The 18789-nt window shown below is 38.9% G+C and overlaps 1 protein-coding gene and 1 long non-coding RNA gene across 3 annotated transcripts in view; one reads left to right on the forward strand and one right to left on the reverse strand.

Annotated features, from left to right (window-relative positions):
* Positions 1-18789, forward strand: part of dcc (DCC netrin 1 receptor) — a 372740-nt gene that overhangs the window by 47306 nt on the left and 306645 nt on the right. The gene's annotated exons all lie outside the window — the stretch shown is intronic.
* LOC146665641 (uncharacterized) lies at positions 6412-8663 on the reverse strand. The gene is made up of 7 exons (XR_014912400.1): positions 8426-8663; positions 7792-7887; positions 7602-7695; positions 7400-7511; positions 7154-7307; positions 6909-7036; positions 6412-6795 (listed from the first exon to the last, which is right to left on the reverse strand). It is a non-coding gene; the product is annotated as an uncharacterized LOC146665641 (long non-coding RNA).

Below are 18789 nucleotides of genomic sequence, written 5' to 3' on the forward strand. Positions count from 1 at the left end.
ACTTGCTTTCATCTTTGCTGTTGAATGCAGACATAAGAATCGAAAGCAGCTTTTTAAAAATATTTTTAAGGCAATTTTTTTCAATGGATGCTTGACTTCTATTAGATTCAATTCAGCTTTTATACTGCTAGATTGTAGTACTGTGTTTCTTAGTTTCATTTATTTTCAAAGCCCACTCAGGCTAGGGCAATTAAAGTTATTACAATAAATATAACACTCAACTGTAATCCTAATGTCAGGCTGTGATTTAAATGGAAAGATGTAAGATGGATAAGGCAAAAAAACTGCAGGATTGCTCAGATTTGATAGCAGTGGCTGCTAGCATGCTGGTCAGAGCCACAGGCAGCTTCAAATGCTTTCATCTAATATCAGGAGCTTTTTTCAAATACTTGTAAAGGTAATTTTTTTAAACTATCGATATGGTAGAAATCCATGTGAAGCAATAGATGGTTAAATACAGACATTAGTTCAACTTTGTGAACACATTCTGCATATTAAGTAGAATAAATAAATTAGGGACAAGTCTCTTGGTGGAGGAATGGTTTTGGTTTGCTTTTTATTATTTATTATGACTTTTTTTTTGTAATTGATCAACATTCATAGATAGAGCCATCCTTTGGATAGCATTGCTGCATCAGAATCCCCCCCCAAAATTTATCAGTGGCTCCAAACGGTTAGTCATCTGACTGTATTTGGGATCCAGTTTCCACATATGGGATCCTTAGCATTTTAGCGTTATATTGCTAAACAAATGTTCCAACATATTTACATCTTTTATGTCATGGTGAATTTATTAGTCGCATTTTTCTGTGATTTTCCTTTTAACTTGTAGAACAAAAAATAGCAAGATCAGACTTGAAGAAGCCACAGCACACAGTACATATTTCTGTAATGATGCAAATCCCGAACAAGCCTCCAATTTGTCACAGTCTGACTGTAGAGGAATGAAGAGATATCACTTAACTTTTTGGAGAAAAATAAATTGCAGTTAGTTCATTTGTAATGTGTGTGGTGTGTGTGGCTGTGTGGACGGGTGTGCTAACAAGCCAAAAACAAAGCACCAATAGCCAGTAATAGAGATCCAGCCTGTTTATGGCTTGTCCACTGTTCACTATATAATGTCTGTAAAGCTGAACTGTAGTTGTTATCTGCTTATATAGTGCGCTATAATGGTGGTTTGAAACAACAAAGTCTAGTGTCCAGAGGATGTACATTACATTACTCGACTAGTACCATCATGCATTGTCGCCTGTTTGTTATCAGGGGGGAAAGGGGGAAAGTAGAGGTGGTATATATGGAGACAATGTAATTTTCTTACATGTTGAGTACCTGGGATGCATAATAATTCTCAGATGTTTCAGCCTTGCAGCAGAATTCTTTAAATAATATTCAAATACCAGAACCCCATTGAGATTTCAGTTTCTCAGTCCAAACTGTAAATATGTTTTTGGTATGTTGTAAAATGGCTCTCATGAATATTATACCTTGAGGCGTAGTTTGTTTTATACCAAGTACATTCATCAAAAGCAGGCTAGTTGTAGCTGTAGTTACTATCAAGCTTAGGTAGCTAAATACAGTTCAGTATGTTATAAAACAAGTTAAATGTGCACATATATGCAATATTGTTTTGTTTTGTTTTTTTTCTTCTGTGAAAATATTTCAACTCTCTGCTATAGTTAACCAAAGATACCAGTGCTGAGGTTTCTGTGGCCCATTGTTTTAGGAGCAGCAATAAAGGAATGTAATTATGTAGCAGTGATACAGTGCAGTGTCTGAAATGTATCAACAGATTTCTACACTTGTAGTGTAGTGCACTAGTTAGCAAACACTATATAGTGGGTGAATATTTGGCAAAACAAGTGAACAACTTAAACACAGCTCCAGAAACTTGGTTACATACATAAGCAATCACAATCAGTCAAGCAGTCAAACCAGCCCACTCCCTTTCACAAGTGTACCATTATTTATACTAGCTATTAAAATGTGATCATAATACCAAAAGGAAACAAATGAATTAAAAGATGACCCAAACCCAAAACCAGACAGGCATGCAGACATTAGGCACACACACACACAGAAACATATGGTTGGTGTGTAACGTGTGTGTGAAGGTCATTAGTTCCTGTCTGCTCTCTGCACGCTTGGAGCCTTGTTGGCATGATTTCTTCCATATCTGACCAAATTACCCACAACACCACAGCTACTGCCAACACACACAGCCCTGAGTGTTTGCATGTGTCCCCGCTCACCATACGGTGCACGCATGGACTATCTCCACTTCGGCCCTTCAATACTCAAGGAAACTGTGAAGGAAAAAGGAGGGAAAAAAACTCCTGGAGGAGAATCTCGGTTTGTACAATGAAGCACTTTATTGTTGCCTGTTTTGATAGAACTCACAGAGGAGGATTATCACAGTGTGATATTAATGTGCTTCTGTATAAAAGAAAGCCTGAGGTTCAGTCTCAACATTCATTGGAAATTCTACAAATAAAAAAAAGCAGAAAGCCAAAAAAAGAGAGAACACAATAGAACACACAAAAAATAGACTGTGTAACAAAATCAACTCATTTAAATGATGATATAAACTAAGAGGTTTTAGAAATGATAATAGCAGCAGGATAAGATGAACAATGCCAACAAGCTATTCATGTTCTTCATTTTGGCGGGATGTCTTCTGGAGGAAGTCCAGCTCTTCCTGCGGAGGCCCCATCTTCAGCCAAGATGCCTGGGCAGCTCCTCCATATGCCGACAGGACATTCAGAGTGTGCTCATTAGGCCCCCCTGGCAAAAACCCCACAACTCCAAGGTCAGGAGACGGCTCGTTAGGAAGGAGATGCCTAATGAGCGGAGAGATCCTTAACGAAAGAGACATTGTTAACGAGCCCAATGAGCAGCAGCTTAAAACTCTTCTGGGCTCGTTTTTGGATGGAGAAGACGGGAAGATAACAATGACTGATGCAGTTCAGATCACCTCCACAGTCGTTCGTAATAAATACAAAAACTTCTTACAAATCATCAAAACATAGTTGCTACATAAATAAACTCCAGGAAAGCAGAACATCAAATAGAAATATACTCATTTTACTCATTTATGCTAATTTGCACATGTGGTAAAAGTAGTAAAGCTCAAAATCTGGGATGTAGTAAGAGCAGATGTGGTTTAGATTTAGAGTGTTTTATGAAAATTTCGTGAACCTCTCATATCGCGCTATCATGTTTTAAATTGACTGCAAAACTATGGACATTTCCATCAGTGGTCATTTTAAGACACTAAACACACCAAACAAGCTGATTTTAATATTGGCACTAACATGTCACCTTACTCAGTGCTACTGAGCCTCAGGGTCATGAATACAGACCTCTTGAGCTCCATCCAAAAGGGACACAACATTAGCCCATCAGTTGGTGATATTCAGTGTTGGGACTAACGCGTTATTAAGTAACGCGTTACAGTAACTACGTTATTATTGTGGTAACGAGCACGGTAACTAGTTATTATGCCAAAATCAGGAACGCGTTAGTCGTTACTGGGATTTAGATAGGGTCGTTATTCGTTACTTCGTGTGGTAGCTATCGCGGAGCTTCCACAGATTCAGTAACATTAGCAAGTGGTGGAGGCCAGCAGGTGGATGAAGGAAAGGGGAGGCAGGAGGAGCAGAGCCCCGAGGCAGCCGCCTGTCCGAGTGTCAGGCGAACTGAACTTTAGGTAAGAAGTTATGACCTGCAGTCTATCTGGGTCAGATATGAACCAAGTTTAGGTGGAGTTTATTTTCGTTATGCTGACTTTTTTGTACTGTGTGCTAGCTAGCATGACGGAGTTTCTATACAGCTGGGTGGGTGCTATGATGTTACTGATGTTGAACTTTATTTTGTTCATAAGGTTAATTATTAGAGTTGCCAACCGTCCCGTAAAAGAAGATATTACACGTTTCGTATTGAGGTGAAAAGGAACGCAGTTTGTCCCGGAAAAGACACAAAGCTGGAGTTATTCTGTCTTTGCTGCACAGCTGCCTCTTCTTCTCTCCCCTCTCTCTCCTGATTCTACTTCAATCATGAAACTGATCAATGATCTGCTGATCGGCTTTTCTCTCTTGTTTGTTTATCGCCCACAGAAAGAATAAACCAGCGGATGTCGCGGTAAACAACAGCAGCACGTTTAAGCTTGATCAGCTGTTGTTAGAATTTATTTAATATTAATTTCTAGTATCAGCTGATGTTTGCTGGAGCCACAGCTGTAAACCTGCTGGTCATGATATGGTTTGTATATGTGGTGAGAGGGAAACATGAAGATGAAACCAGGAGATGTCCTTACTGAATCATCAGAGCTGTGATGGAGAAACAGGTTTACCTTTTAGGTGACAAGAATGAGTTGAAGGGAAGTTATGAACTGTTTCTGAGAGACAAATAACACCAGGATCCTTTTTTATGTAGCTGACAGCTGGTAACTGTGCAGGGGCGGGTCTAGCAAAGTGTGGCCAGGGGGGCCAGGTAGGGCATTAACAGGGAGAGGGGGGCACAAAGAAATACTTTTCTTTCTTATTCTCATTTAAAATGTCTAGCTTTTAAAAAATAATTATCTGAATCTTACAACAAACGATTGATAGATTGATGCATATATACCATCAAAACAGTGTACATCACTGTCACAACAGCGTTTGTTTTCATTCAAAGGGTTTATGATTTTTTTCTATAATGGTAGTCAAAATGCCCAGGCCAATTTTTTGTCCCAGTCCAGCTCTGTATGCAGCTCATCTGCAGTCTGGTGTTACCTACATCTTCCTGTTCGGAAGGCAGGATTTCAGAGTTCTGAGTACAATTAAAAGGACGTCGACTGCAGTTTTTGCGTTGGATGTAAAAAGCGCACATGACGCTGTAACGTAGGCTAGAATCATGGCGGTGGTCAACGACGGTCCAGGCGTGGGATTTCTCTCGTGGAAATATGCACATTATCTTTTCCTTTCTATTGCTAGGTGGCACAGTGCACTTGTGGCAAGTAAGCAAGCTAGAAGACTGGCACTCTTGCTGGGTATCCAGTTACGGAAGCAACACATTAACAAGAGAATTCTGAGTAAAACCAAAGTTACTTTTCCTAGTAACTAGTTACTTTGAAAGTAACGAGTAACTTGAAGTAACTGAGTTACTTTTGATAGAAGTAACTAGTAATGTAACTAAGTTACTAATTTAAAGTAATTTACCCAACACTGGTGATATTACACAAACCCATTAATGGGGTGTTGCTGTAATGGGTCTCTGTTTTATCGAGATACACAATTACCTTTAATTGCTGGTAAAGAGTGTACTCTTATACACAACTTAGCACAAACAAATGCTCGGCACTGACCACCTGGTGTAACATTTGAACCCACTGGCTATCTTTTTCCAGTGTGCACAGTTAATGTTGTTACATGTAGTGTAAGCCACACATCACACAAGTAAGTTATGACTATAAACAGGAGGGACAGTGTCGTTTTCAGTCAGAGGCCAGGGCTTTTTAAGCGGACTCTGCTCTGTTCTACTTTTGAACTATATTCAGGAACATAATTTACAATATGAATCATCATATTGGATTAAATAAGACGCGAAACTAGGGACTGAGACCATCGGTTTAACAGGAAAGTTTTTACTGTAGGTGGTGATTAAGGAAAATAAGCATTGTTTTCCCTCAGACTTTTATACACTGGATTTCTTTACGCAACCAGGGAACTTGCCTCCTCCCGTCCATTAAAGAAAAAAATATATAAAATGTTATAGCATTCTTCTTTCCAGAGCTGGAAGCTGCATCCATGGGTGAAACAGTGTCACACTTGTTGGCCAATATTGCCGTGACCACAACGAAAAACACCTCGTTTCTCTCTGTGGAGCCAGCGGTTTTGATAACCTAGCAGTATCTGAGGCCCTGCGATGAGAATGGTTTAGTGTTTCCATCAGTTTGCCAATAGCTTTTTCGACTTCCTCCATTTCCTCAAAGTCAAATTCCAGACAAAACTGATAAAATGCAGGAAAAGCAAAGAATATTTTCCAGTGGAAATTATTTCAGCTGCACAGTAAAAAACCAAGTGTCAATTTTACACTTACAGAGTTGATTTTAACTCTGCTTCAGATAACATTTGGTCCCACTCAAAATTAGAGTTAAATTTACTCTATGGCCAGTGTTAACTTTTCAGTGTTAATTGTACTCAATTTAGTGTCAAAATTAACAACAAAATGTGTAAAAATATTTAACACTGAGGGTTATTCACACTGTTCAGAGTAATTTGATTACACTTTATAGAGCTATTTTACTCCAAATTTAGTTTAATAATAACACTCTGATGTGTAATAATATATAATTTTAATTCTCTGTAGTGTGATTTTTTTCATATTCATCTTATGATGCTATATTACTAAATAACTGTGATCTATCCTACATTATGGAAATAACAACAAATATACAGGTTAAAGTAACAGCATTTATTATGTTTCTCAATTCAGTGTCATTTAATTAACGTAACAAACCTTTACAATTCACAGTTCTATGATGCTCACTAGAGAAAGCAATATGACATTTCCCCAATGTCGTAGTTGCAGAAAAGTAACAAAGTTGGTCAGGGATGAACTGTATGATGTACCAAAGACATAATGGGCCCTAAAGAGTTCATCAAGGGCTCCTACAGAACCTGTCGCATTACATGGAAGTGCATGCTTCTCAATCACAATGAAGGTGTGAATGCTGCTTCTTGTGGATCCCTGGGTAAGATGGTAGGGCTGACTGCTTCGGGTGATGTTGTCTAGATGCTGCTGTACACTGGTTCCAGCCTACAACAACACATTAAACAACAGTATTAAGTGACTATCCTCTGACAGTAGATTAGCTCAACTCACTGTCCATGAAAATAGAGGTGATGGAAAGTATATTTTAAACAACATACCTTTGGGAATTTGATGAGGTTATTGACAGCTTGAGATGCAGACATCTTTCCTGGTCTCTTTCGCCCTTGTGCAGATGGTGGTAGCAGATGTAGCAGCAGCAAGATAGTAGACAAGTCACTGTCCCAGCCTACAGACGAATAAACAAAGAATTATTCCAAAAATACATTGAATTGACAGAATTACCTATATAACCAACAATGGCAAATAAAAACAGTCACAATCATACCATTCTCAACTTCAGTACCTGACTCAGCATTGCACATTAACTCCAAGAGCTCTGAGGTGGGGACAAGTCCATGACTTTCCTTTACAACCTTTGCTTTGAGATTGGTGAGCCACCTCTCCAAGAATTTGCTCCCAGTGACCTCACAAAACAGGAGTCGGAAATCTTGTTCTATCTGTAATGCAAAAATACAGAACATAGAGAGGTGTTTGATTGAATCCTGCCTACAAATTACATCAGTATCATTTAAATGATAAGTGAACTTACTTTTGGGAGATTTGCAAACTGAGACGCTTCTTTCCTCCACAGCTTTTCTTTGAATGGTCTTCAACCGCCATGCAATGTATCCTGAACTGTTCTCTGGATCGTAGTAATGTTTCTATGTAATTAAATAAACGAAGAAGGACTATGTTATCAACATTTCTGAGGGCAATTATGTATTTAATGTTGAAAAGTTCCCTTTACTTACATATCCATGTTGTGAATATGGGTCTTCCAGATATGGAGACAGAGCAACAATGTCCTGCGCATACATCACTCTTACGCTTTTAGGGGGAGATGTCCTAATGTATAAATTCAATAATTGGCATTAAACATCACAATTAAAAATAATACAATGTTTAAAATGTTTCTTTATATCTTACATTTTTGATTCTTACCCATGTCATTCTGTCATCTCAGCCTCAAGTATGTTTCTCATCCGTCTTCTGGTTGCATCTCTCAGAGATTTGGTTTGTCCATACTCTTAAACCTTTCTATAAAATAGGAACATTACTTAATATTACTTAACATGTCATTAACATTGTTATCAGTTAATTTACACAAAATACATATTTCTTACTAAATAATGAGCAAAACTCTAAAGTAGTGTATGCCTTTGGCATTTGCTTAAAATAATATAAACCAGTAAAGTTAACTTTATGGTAATGTTACCCACTTTTTCTGAAAGTATGTTCGCTCATGTAAGCTAATTAGCGATTATTAGCTTACTGATAAACGGTAATTTAGTTGTTCAAACTGTGCGATTTGACATGTGACAATGATATTATTTAGACAGCATTTAGAAGAAATACATAGTTAAAATGTTTTAGGTTCATATTAACGCAGTGAGAAGATAACGAACATCTTAACTTTTAGCAACTGCTAGCATGTAGCTACTGGAATGCCATTAAACCTATGGGTAAATGCTGCTAACATGTCCTCACTCGACATCAGTGAAACTATAAAGAGCTACTTAGTTTAAAAATACCTTTTAAACAATGTTACCAGTATGGGAATGTTAACTTCACTTACCTGACTGTGGCAGCTCTTCGGAGAAAATTCCATGCGCATTAGAGCTCTGAGGCCACACACGCCTGCGGACTGGTAATAATCAACACTGTGTGGAGTGAAGTCTTCACTGCGTGACTAACAAACTTTACACTGACTTTTAACTCTGATGTTAGAGCTGGTTTACTCCTCATAGAGTTGTAAATACTCTATCTAGGTTAAAATAGGTTTACTCTGAAATATTGACACTCCATTTTTTACTGTGTGGGGAAAGAAATCTTTATTCTGAGGCAAGTTAGCCCTACCTTGGGCTTATACCATGCAGGACACTTGGAAAAACTGACCCAGTATAAATGCATGTACATGTATTATTACAGCGGAAATCGTAATATTAAATCAATTCATTTAAATTTTATTTTTATATACTTAAATTATCATTTTTTGGTGAGGTATAGAATTTTCTGTTCATATAGATGGGAGTGAAATGATTATGGAGTACAGTATGAACTCTGAGGGACTTGACTTCTTCATACTCAGTAAATCTGAGGTTGGTTCAGTCACTGGGGAGTCAGTGTGGACTGCCTGTTATAGTCTCCATCCTCCTCTTCCTCGTACTCCTCCTCCTCCAAATAGACGGCAGTATCTCTGCCACCTCATCCACATATAAAAGATTATTCTTTTCTTTCTCCCTCTCCTCGTCCCCACCTCCTTTCTTTTTCTTCCTCCTCTTTTCTTAGCTTCTGCCCCCTCCTCTTCCTCCTCCACCTCGGCCTTGCAGTGAAATAAAAGATTACGGGCAGACGAGTCATTATTTTCAGTGATGGCAGTCATACATCATTGAGACTGCACTGGTGAGAGCGAGAGAGGGCGAGAGACCTAGACACTGAGAAGGCAAAAATGAGAGCGTGAGAGAGAGGGGAAGGGAGTGGATCGAGACTGAACGAGAATGAAGCTGAGGATGAGCTTAGAGCTTCTTCCTCTCGTTTTTTTCTCCCCTCTGTCTGAACCAGTCTGTGTGAAATTAATGGCTGCTACACTGACCATGGATCAGACTCTGAGCACGTTTGTGCTCAAACAACTCAAACTGAAAAGTAAAACAGATCAACAAAGGCGCTGTGTTGATGGGGTTTATTAAAAATTTACTGTAGTTAATTGAACTTGCAGATGGAGGCAGATTTCCTCACAATTTAATCTGATCAGTTGAGGGATTTTCATTTGATTGGATGTATTTTTCAGACACATATTCTGATCCGATTTTGTTTTAGGTGCAGCTTCGAAAAGTTTTAAAGTCACAGTGGGAGAATAGGCTGTATATAAAACATCGACTCAAGCCAGTTTATTTATTTATTTTTGTGTTTGATTAAAACCTGTTTTATATTAAAAGCCAGCAAAAAATGACTTTAGCTAAGTCAAAGGACCAATTTAAATAGCCCATCTCCCTCAGGTAGGCCCACATCTTTACCTGCAAAGGTATTGTCACATAATTTGATACCCAGGTGTCGCACAGTGTTGCTATACCCAAAAGACCCCAAAACAAATGGACACAATTAACTTTAATTGCAAAAAGGTTTTAAGCAGTCAACAGGGACGCATCACTACCACCATGATGATTGTAGCTTTGGGATCTGAAAAGATATACTAAACAAGTTTTATGGTCCTGCAAATATATTGGTCTGCGTACACAATTGGGTGGGGGGGTCACCCACCCCAGATGTGCTCCTGTGCAGATGTAAGCATCATGGCTTATTGGTTGACAAGTGGGCCTGAATAGAGAAAGACGCAAAAACTGTGTTCACTAGGAACAAGACAGCCACAAAAAACTTCAAAGTTCAAGTTATAACTTCACCCTTCTCTGAAGCTGACAAGCATAAATGTCCCACTGGCCAGTTGTACCACATACTTTGTACACTGCCTCCATCTGATGAAATGCCTGTTTGTACAAAGATGGACAGGAACATGCACTGGAGCACAAATCTTGCTAAATGTGGAAGTCCATTAAACTTGCATTTTCTGTTATGACCAGTAGGGGGCCATTGGTTTCAAAACACTGTCTGAATGACGCTACTGCTCAGTTGTTTTGAGACTTCGGTACACACTTTCCTTTTGAATTCTGATTTTAATTGTGGGTTTCACATCTTATTTTATACAAGAGATTTATTTTGTAAATTATGGTCCCATTTAGAGTAAAACAGACAATGAAAGCATAGCAATTAGCTATGTTACTGCTGCTACTGGATGAGTGTGCAGTTAGTTCCAATTCATATAACAACAGTTTCTACAGAGCAAAACAAATATGGGGGCAGCCACACAACTAAAGTCAATGCTTCAAAACGTGAATTTACTGTATATGATGGTGAGACCAAAACCTGAGCTCCTCACTAAACCCTGCACTGCAAACTGAGATGCTACTAGGGACAAGAGTACGTTCCAGATGATCAGTCCATTGTAAACAATCACTTGTCTGACAGTTTACAACAGGAAAACGCAAACTCATTGTGTTAGTGTGTTTGCACACCAAACTAGCATGTGTGCACTTTTCTGCACTGTTTTTGAACGTACAGCTATTACTACTGCTGCATTGATCTTGAAAATCTGTGTAGGCATACTTCTCCCCCCACACACTGAAAATTGATGAGGAATCAATAAGGGAATTAATAAGGAATCTGACCTATAAGCAGAATTGATAAGGGCATTGCTGTCAATATAACTGAATATAACCAGTAGGGAGATGAATTGAATTGATTATAGTGTTAGTTCAGACAGGCCATGAAGTCAGGCTTAGCCTACATCAGCTGATGGTTCAGCTCATAAACGTCTATACATCCAGTTTCTAATGAGATGTGCTTTTTATCTTGCTTCAACTTAGTTTTGCTAAACTGCCAGCCACTTTGAAACCCACCCCTACCTCAGCTTTATGTTTCATGCTGTTTCTAACTTAATTATCATTCATGCCTATTGTGTTCTGTAAGGTAATCCAGCATCTGCCCTCCAACCTTTTGGCTAGCCATCTGTACATGTCGAAGGAGATTTCCCAGAACAGAGCCATGTCCTTTATAGCTGAGATTTAGAGCTGTGGCTACTTGTAAATGTAAACGTCAAATTTAGAGCTCTCTCCACTTTTTCCTTGCCTACAGCTCTATCTTCATGGGCTAAGGATGGTTATATCACATGTAGACCTACAATTCTGCAGTTTTTTAAAAAGAGGAAATAGCTGCTTTGTCGGTGAACCCTTTCAGCCGTGGATGATTGTAGCTTTAGTTTGGTGGTGACGAGTACTTGGGACAGCAGAATGGTGTATAGGGGGCTGAATTCATGGAAATGACACAACATGTCATCGAGTGCATCAGTTTGGCTCACTGATGTCTTTTGAACAGTTCTTCTCCAACAATGAAGCTCTATGGCTCAGAGGAACAAGATATCCACACACAGCTCTCTTGCTGGGAGGATACAGTGTTGGTGTGGATCTTCTAAAGGGATTTTTTACTCTAGAAGAACAGAACATTAACCCAAAGACCTGAGAGTTTGATTTATCTTCTTTTTACTTTCTGAAAAAAAATCAAATAGGAGTGTAGAGTTAAACTAAAGGAATATTTTTATGTTCGAACAGTTTTCTCCACCATGCAGTTGCACCATCTTTGTGCAATTTCTTCTCTGTGTTATCATCATCATCTCTGGTGGCGGTGTCATCATCTAACAAGTGACTCGAGCAGGCAGAGAAGCTGGTTTTCAGGGGAAGCAGCTACAAGGCAGCAAACCTTCAGGGGAAAGCTTTATGTTCCCTCACTTATTTTTTTTATCATAGAATACCTGCTGGGATAATTGGCTTGATTGTTTGACACTGTGCAGAGTTGCACTTTAATTTGCCACTCAAGCACCAACATAGCTACATGTGTATTAGAGAAGGTATTTGTTCAACGATTTGCTTCCCTTTGTGTCTCTAAGTAGTGTAAATTTACTATGTAATAGAAGTAGCACTGAAAATTGCATATTTGGATTCATTATAGTGAATGTGTATATCAGATCGCTCCTGTTGAGAGGCTGAAATTAGGGATGGGGAATAAATATTTATACAATGAAAAGATTTGTAAAACTTTTATCTTAAGACCCATCTGGAAGGGATTTACTCATCTTTGGGGGCTAGTTGATTTCACCTGACCCAGTCAGTGAGTTTTAATCCAGTCCAAAGGTGAGGTATTTGCCATCCCTCACCAGTAATAATTAGAGCAGATATGACTTGGTTTAAAGAAAATCAGTGAGTTTTCCCCCACAGGGCAATCGTTCCCTCTTTAGCTTTTTAACAGGTCACTGAAAAAGTCTAGCTTTATGTGTAAATATATTAGTTAGACCTCCTTTAAATCTGCCAAGACAGCTACACCCTTACACCCAATGAGCCATTTTAAGACTATTTTATATCACGTACATATATCAATACAATCAATGCACACATCAATAACACATTTTTATAACTGGTTTGTACTCACCTTTTAAGCTTTCAAACACTCATAGATCCACATGAAGTCCCGCCTATCCATAAAAGCTCCCAGTGAATCCTCCTTAATGCCATTAGAAGATCCCTTAAATAAAACCAAAGATTATTCAGCTGTTGAACTGGTTTCAAGTAGAATACATGTCGAGTTCGAGTAGATTTTGATAGTGAAAGTGAAATGACACCAAGGACCTGCTGTAAGCTGAGCTGGTCCTACCTCTAGATCCATTAATACCTGAGATAATAAAATGAGTGTAGAGTCAGCATAGCAGTGGGTTAAGAAGTTGAAGTCACTTCATAGTTTTGTGAGCCGTTCTGGTATGCACTGATGCCAAGTGGAAAGATGTGTGCTTTCATTCAGCACAACTGATGGAAAGTTGGTCTGATGTTTTGTTTGTCCCTGAAGCAGGAACTTCTGTCCGGATTTAACATCCTGCTGCTGTTGAAATCCTGTCAGAGCACATCTTCTACTTCTTTTTCTTCTTCTTCTCCTTCTTCACTGCTTTTTTTTTTTTTTTTTTAAAGGGGGATTTATTTGCAGATCAAATTGATCTGAACGCTCACAGCCTCAACTCCTCGCGGTTGGCTCGCAAATCACACTTTCTGTGACATTCGGCTGCTTTAAATAATCATCTGCCCAGCAGCAGAGATCCATGCAGCCAGCTGTTGATCCATGTTGGCTGTCAGTTCTGACAGCTTTGTCTTTAGCAGGATCCTCATTTTATTTGCATGTCTTGTCACAAGGGAAAATATGTGCAAGGAAAAGGTTTAGTTCATTTAGGGACCATCTGTTGATGCATATTCCTTCTGCAGAGGTCTAAGGTCATAGGTGAAAACAAGAATTGACTTTCCTTTTTGAAAATAAATGTGAGTAAATTTTTATGCTTTCCGTAAGAATGTTTATTTTACCTTTTTTCTGAATTGTCACAACTTGGGAGATCAATTCAATATCATAACTTAGACATCAGAGAACTATCTTGCTGGAGTCCTGCAACAGATGCTCTGGCTGTCAGCTGTATCACCTATGAGTGGAAAGCATGTCTGCAGTCTAGTATTTGAAGGCCTTGTGTGTCAGCCTGAAGGCCGCATACACGTCATAAAAGATATTAATGCTAAAAGCAGTCGACCGTCATCCTCCTGAATCAGCCAGACCTCGTCATTAACAACCTGCCGGTGCCCGTCTGACATGTTATTGGACGCTGAGACAGGTGGAGTCAAACTGAGAGTTGATGAACCTGCTGCTGCTGCAAGGTTTTCACTTAAGCCTATCAAAAAATACAATCCATGAAGACAGGCAGAACATGTGCTGCAGAGACTGAACAAGGCCATGAGGGATTTAAAAAAATAATAATTTAACAAAATTGAAGTTGACAAGTGGACCAGGAGGAAGTGGTTCACATATTTAGATCTCAGCAGTGTTTTGAAGGAAGCTGGTGTCTGATCAGTGATGTGACAGTGATTTTTGTTGGCATTCTTATTCCGAGGCAAGTTTGTAGGGAGCTGCAAAGTCAGACCCAGCAAGGCTTAATAATACATACCCCTCTGAACCTGCTGAGATACGTTCAAGAACAATAACACAAGTTCACATCTGATTTTTGTACTTTAAGTGAAAGGCTGCAAGCGTTACTCTTCAGAGGAAGAGTTTGAATCAGTGTGAAGTATCAAACGTGAAAGAACTCATTTGAGGCCCTGTGCTCATGTGTTTCCACCAAAAAGGTTTAGTTTCCAGAACTGGTTGGATTTAGGTACCATCCCACAAGCAAAAACTCACTGAAGAGATGACAGCCTTCAATAAAAGAGTGAAACACCCTCTATCCAGCACAATGTTTACGTCTCTCCAGCATGTCTCGGGTCTGACTGGACATACTTGAAATACGTCACCTATAGGAGCATCTTTGTCAGAGCCATTTATGAATTGCAGCTATATTGTTGTGGAGATTTCTGCATGCCTGAGTGATCCCAAAAGCTGTGTTGTTTGGGAAAGAGACTCCCAAGGAAATGGGGCAAAGGGTCAGGGTTGGTGTGACCTTTGGTCACCTATTAAAACAATAAAAATATACCACAACAGATACCAGGCACAGGTAGAACCTGCCCTCTACCTGTGCCTGGTATCCCATAAGGCCCACCACCTTGAGGGCCTAATGGGTCCAGTGGTATGTGGATTGGGTGGGGTCAGGGGCGGAAGCCGAGGGTGTCTGATATCTGCTCACCACAACTGTTTGGTTGTTACCATTACTGAAAATTTTTGGTATCACAAAGTTACAAAAGACACATCATCGTTTCCTTTTCATGCTTCCAAGTCTGCCCATCTTCTAACAAATCTTTACTTTTTTAGTAGCATCAACACTCTGGAGTCTTTTTTAATTGTTATTTTATTCATTTTGTATTTATTTTTATTCACTTTAACTCAAAAGAACAGGAAGAGACTTTGTGATGATGACTGCAAATCATCAGCAGTTTAGTAGAAACAGTGTGAAGTTTCTTTTACATCATTACCAGACCCCCCAATTTTTTTTGTCGTTTTACTATTTGGGAAAGAGGTTGAATTTCATCTATACTTTCACAGTAATGTCCGTTTTATGTTTTAATATTATAACAAATCTAATTAACAGCTCACATGAGAAAGCTGGTAGCTGGAGGTGAAAGGTAAAAGACTGACCTCTTCAGCTTAACTTGCTTTATGGAAGTTGTTAAGGAACCAAAATTACATGACAGGAACTTCTGAGTAAAAAAAAAAAAAAATATTATATATATATATAATATATATATATATATATATACACACACACACACACACACACACACACACACACACACACACACGGGTAAATAAATTGTAGTGAGAAGTATTAAAGTAAAAGATTCACACTATCCACAGAAACGACCTTGAGCACTTTTCTCACTGAGGGATGACTTTGATGGGATGCGGCTGTAATTACAGGACTCAGTGAGCTATGTACACCATGCCTCCTCCTCTCAGTAACAAACAAACATCATCGAGTTATTTGCACTTTTGTTTCCCCCTCTGAATCACCGTGTCCTTGTCATGTCGTTCCAACATCTATCATTAGAAACGAATGGCGTTTGTATGCGTGAGAGTTTTCTTCCCCAGGGCTCAGAAACAGGAACGCCTGCGCTGTAGGGCTACTGTGGCAGGGCTGCTGAATCGCTCATGTCACTTTCCTATATGCATAAATTAGCAGCATGTTTACATTTTTAGCCATTTACCCCCTGTTATGATCCAGTTTCCAGCATCCTAGGGTTGGGAATTTCACAGCACAGTGTGATGCAGATGTGCTGTAGGCATCAGTGTTTTATTTTGGAAGGTTCGGTGGGGGACGATTTTGTTTTTTTAGGTAGCACAGAGATAAAAATGTCTTTACCAGCAGTGGTTGGCTTCCTCAGGGAGATTGCAGAAGAAATGAATTAAAAAGTGTTGCCTTTATTTTTTTATCATGCTTCAGTTTGAATCTCCCTACATAAAAAAACAAATAGGGGTAGGAAAAAATTGTGCTCATGAGCTTCTTTAACAAACCTTTAGATGTGTTTAGACTCTGACTGGATTCCACCTGTAATAAACTTGAAGCACTGCCTGGATGTACAGTAATGTAGAAGGTTACAAACTCGTCTATATATGGTCAAAGTCCAAAAAAACTTCAGACTTCTGCCAACACAAGTTTTCTTGTTGTCAGTGTCTTTCAGGGTCTGAGTAACAATATAAAGTCTTGTATTTTTCACAGTTGTTCTTTAAAAGAAAGGGAAAAAGCGACACGTGACAGGTATCTCCATTAGTATGAACACACTGAAGAAACTACTTTGTGTGATTTAGGTGATACAGCTACCTGTATACATTTTGAAGAAGCCAGCATACTCTCCTCAAATTCACCTGACTGTTGGCTGCACAAGACACAATCAAACATCAGGGGGCCTGGCAGATTGCAGATCTGATCCTGAGAGTTCAGGGCTGGAGAGCATATGTGAATGTGTCTGCATGGCTGATGGAACAGAGTCCCAAAAGGTCTCTGAAACCACTGTGGTTGTTCAGTAATGTTCACTGTTCATCATCCAACATATTTAAGACAGTAAAGCATGTTGGTGGTAGCATCATGATACAGGGTTATAATCTCATCAGCAGAGACTTTACAACTAAGGAAAGGAACAATGGAGTGTAAAGAAAGCTTGTTATGAATTTCACCATAGTAAGACTAGAGTAAAAACGGCCTTACCTTTCAATTTGACAGTAAACACAACACTTTAGATGCCTCAGGATAAGTCTCTAACTGCCCTTCTATTCTATTCTAGCTAAAGGGCCTTCAGCAAAGTACCAAACAAAAGATTTGAATGCTTTCAGAATTCAGAGTCTTTAGTTAATGAGTTTTAATAAATGTTGTAAAAATGGCTTACACTTCATCCCTTTTAAAGAGAATTTATAACACAAAGTCTGTTTTTGCAATTAGTGTGAGCTAGTTTTCTTTAAAAAATATTTTTCAAGAATTTTAAGTTTGTACAGCAAGTCCTTTTATCCCATGACGTCTACTTCTTTCCATCCTCACTGCTTCTGAGTCAAGTTCAACATTCCTTTGCCACAGGGAGTGTTAAACTCCACGTTGGAAACTGCAGATGTAGCCACATTGCATGGAGGGTCTGTTTGTCGTTATGCTATTTGGTCTGTTAGCAGGTTTCTCTTATGTTAAAGTCAGCAGTGTTTCACTCTGAATTTCATCACATTGCTGTTGTGGTTCTCTGTCTAATGTACTGTGCAGTTTTAGTTTCACTCACCGATGAGCTCAAAGTGGAGCTGAAGCCTCTGTGTCAGTGTTGGTCTTGTTTAGTGTTCGGTGCTGAACTGTTGACTCTGCTCAGCAATGACAGGTTGGTGGTGTTACCGTCCCATCTGTTCGGCCCCGGAGCCCCTCTGTCATGCAGGTCACCTCCGCATTAATCTCACTAATTAGCCTAATGAGCCTGTTTCTTGGTGGGCCGACAAACGAGTACGACCTGAACACACAGGAACCAGACGGCTTTGCTTTGCAGGACCAGAAAACACAGATTTCCTGGCAGCTTCTGACCTAAATACAGCTCAAACCCACACACACACACACCCGCGTGCGCACACACACCCGCGTGCGCATGCATACACAATTACGGTGCTTATTTTCTGTTTAAAACATGAATACACAGAAACACAGGACAAATGTGGTGTCACACAGACTTAGTTAATATAATCCATCACACATACATAAATAAACACAAAGAAAAAGAAAGAATGAATGAAGAATCTCAGAGCCTAAAATCCATTGTGACCAGTCCAAAACACTAAATGACAAACCTTTTGGTTTGCTTGGTAAATGATGTAAAATCTTTTCATGTGTTTTCTTTTAGAGAGAAAAAAAAGAGGCAAACATACATAAATTTAAGAATAAGAAAAAAGTAATAAAACACATAGAGGTTGCATTTGAAGTTTTCAATGAAACCTATATATATTATAACTTGTATGTTAAAAAACTAAGCTTAAGGTGTGGGAAATCATTTTTAGGTACTTGATGTAAAAAGAAAAATGTATTAAGAAAAATTCTGCATTCACAAAACTAACTGTAACACAGTATAGGAATGAGGACATTTTATGTACATTAGGGAAAAATGTTTGTTTCGTAATAATTTTTTGGAATATCTGAAGTCTAGATCATCCTATATTATAATAACTGGAAAGATTAATACTCAATGTAGCACTGAAACAACAACAAGTGAAAAAAAATGGATGGATGGATGGATGGATATATGGATGGATGGATTTTACATTTGAACGTGAGATGAGGAGAAGGTGGATCCATCCATCCATTTTGTTAACTGCTTATCCAAGTAGGATTGTTGATAATGTTAGGCAACACCTCCATCAGCATCA

This window comes from Rhamphochromis longiceps, linkage group LG7, assembly GCF_057381845.1.
Source record: "Rhamphochromis longiceps isolate RC_006_pf linkage group LG7, R_longiceps_female_GT1.1, whole genome shotgun sequence".
NCBI classification, from domain to species: Eukaryota; Metazoa; Chordata; class Actinopteri; order Cichliformes; family Cichlidae; genus Rhamphochromis; species Rhamphochromis longiceps.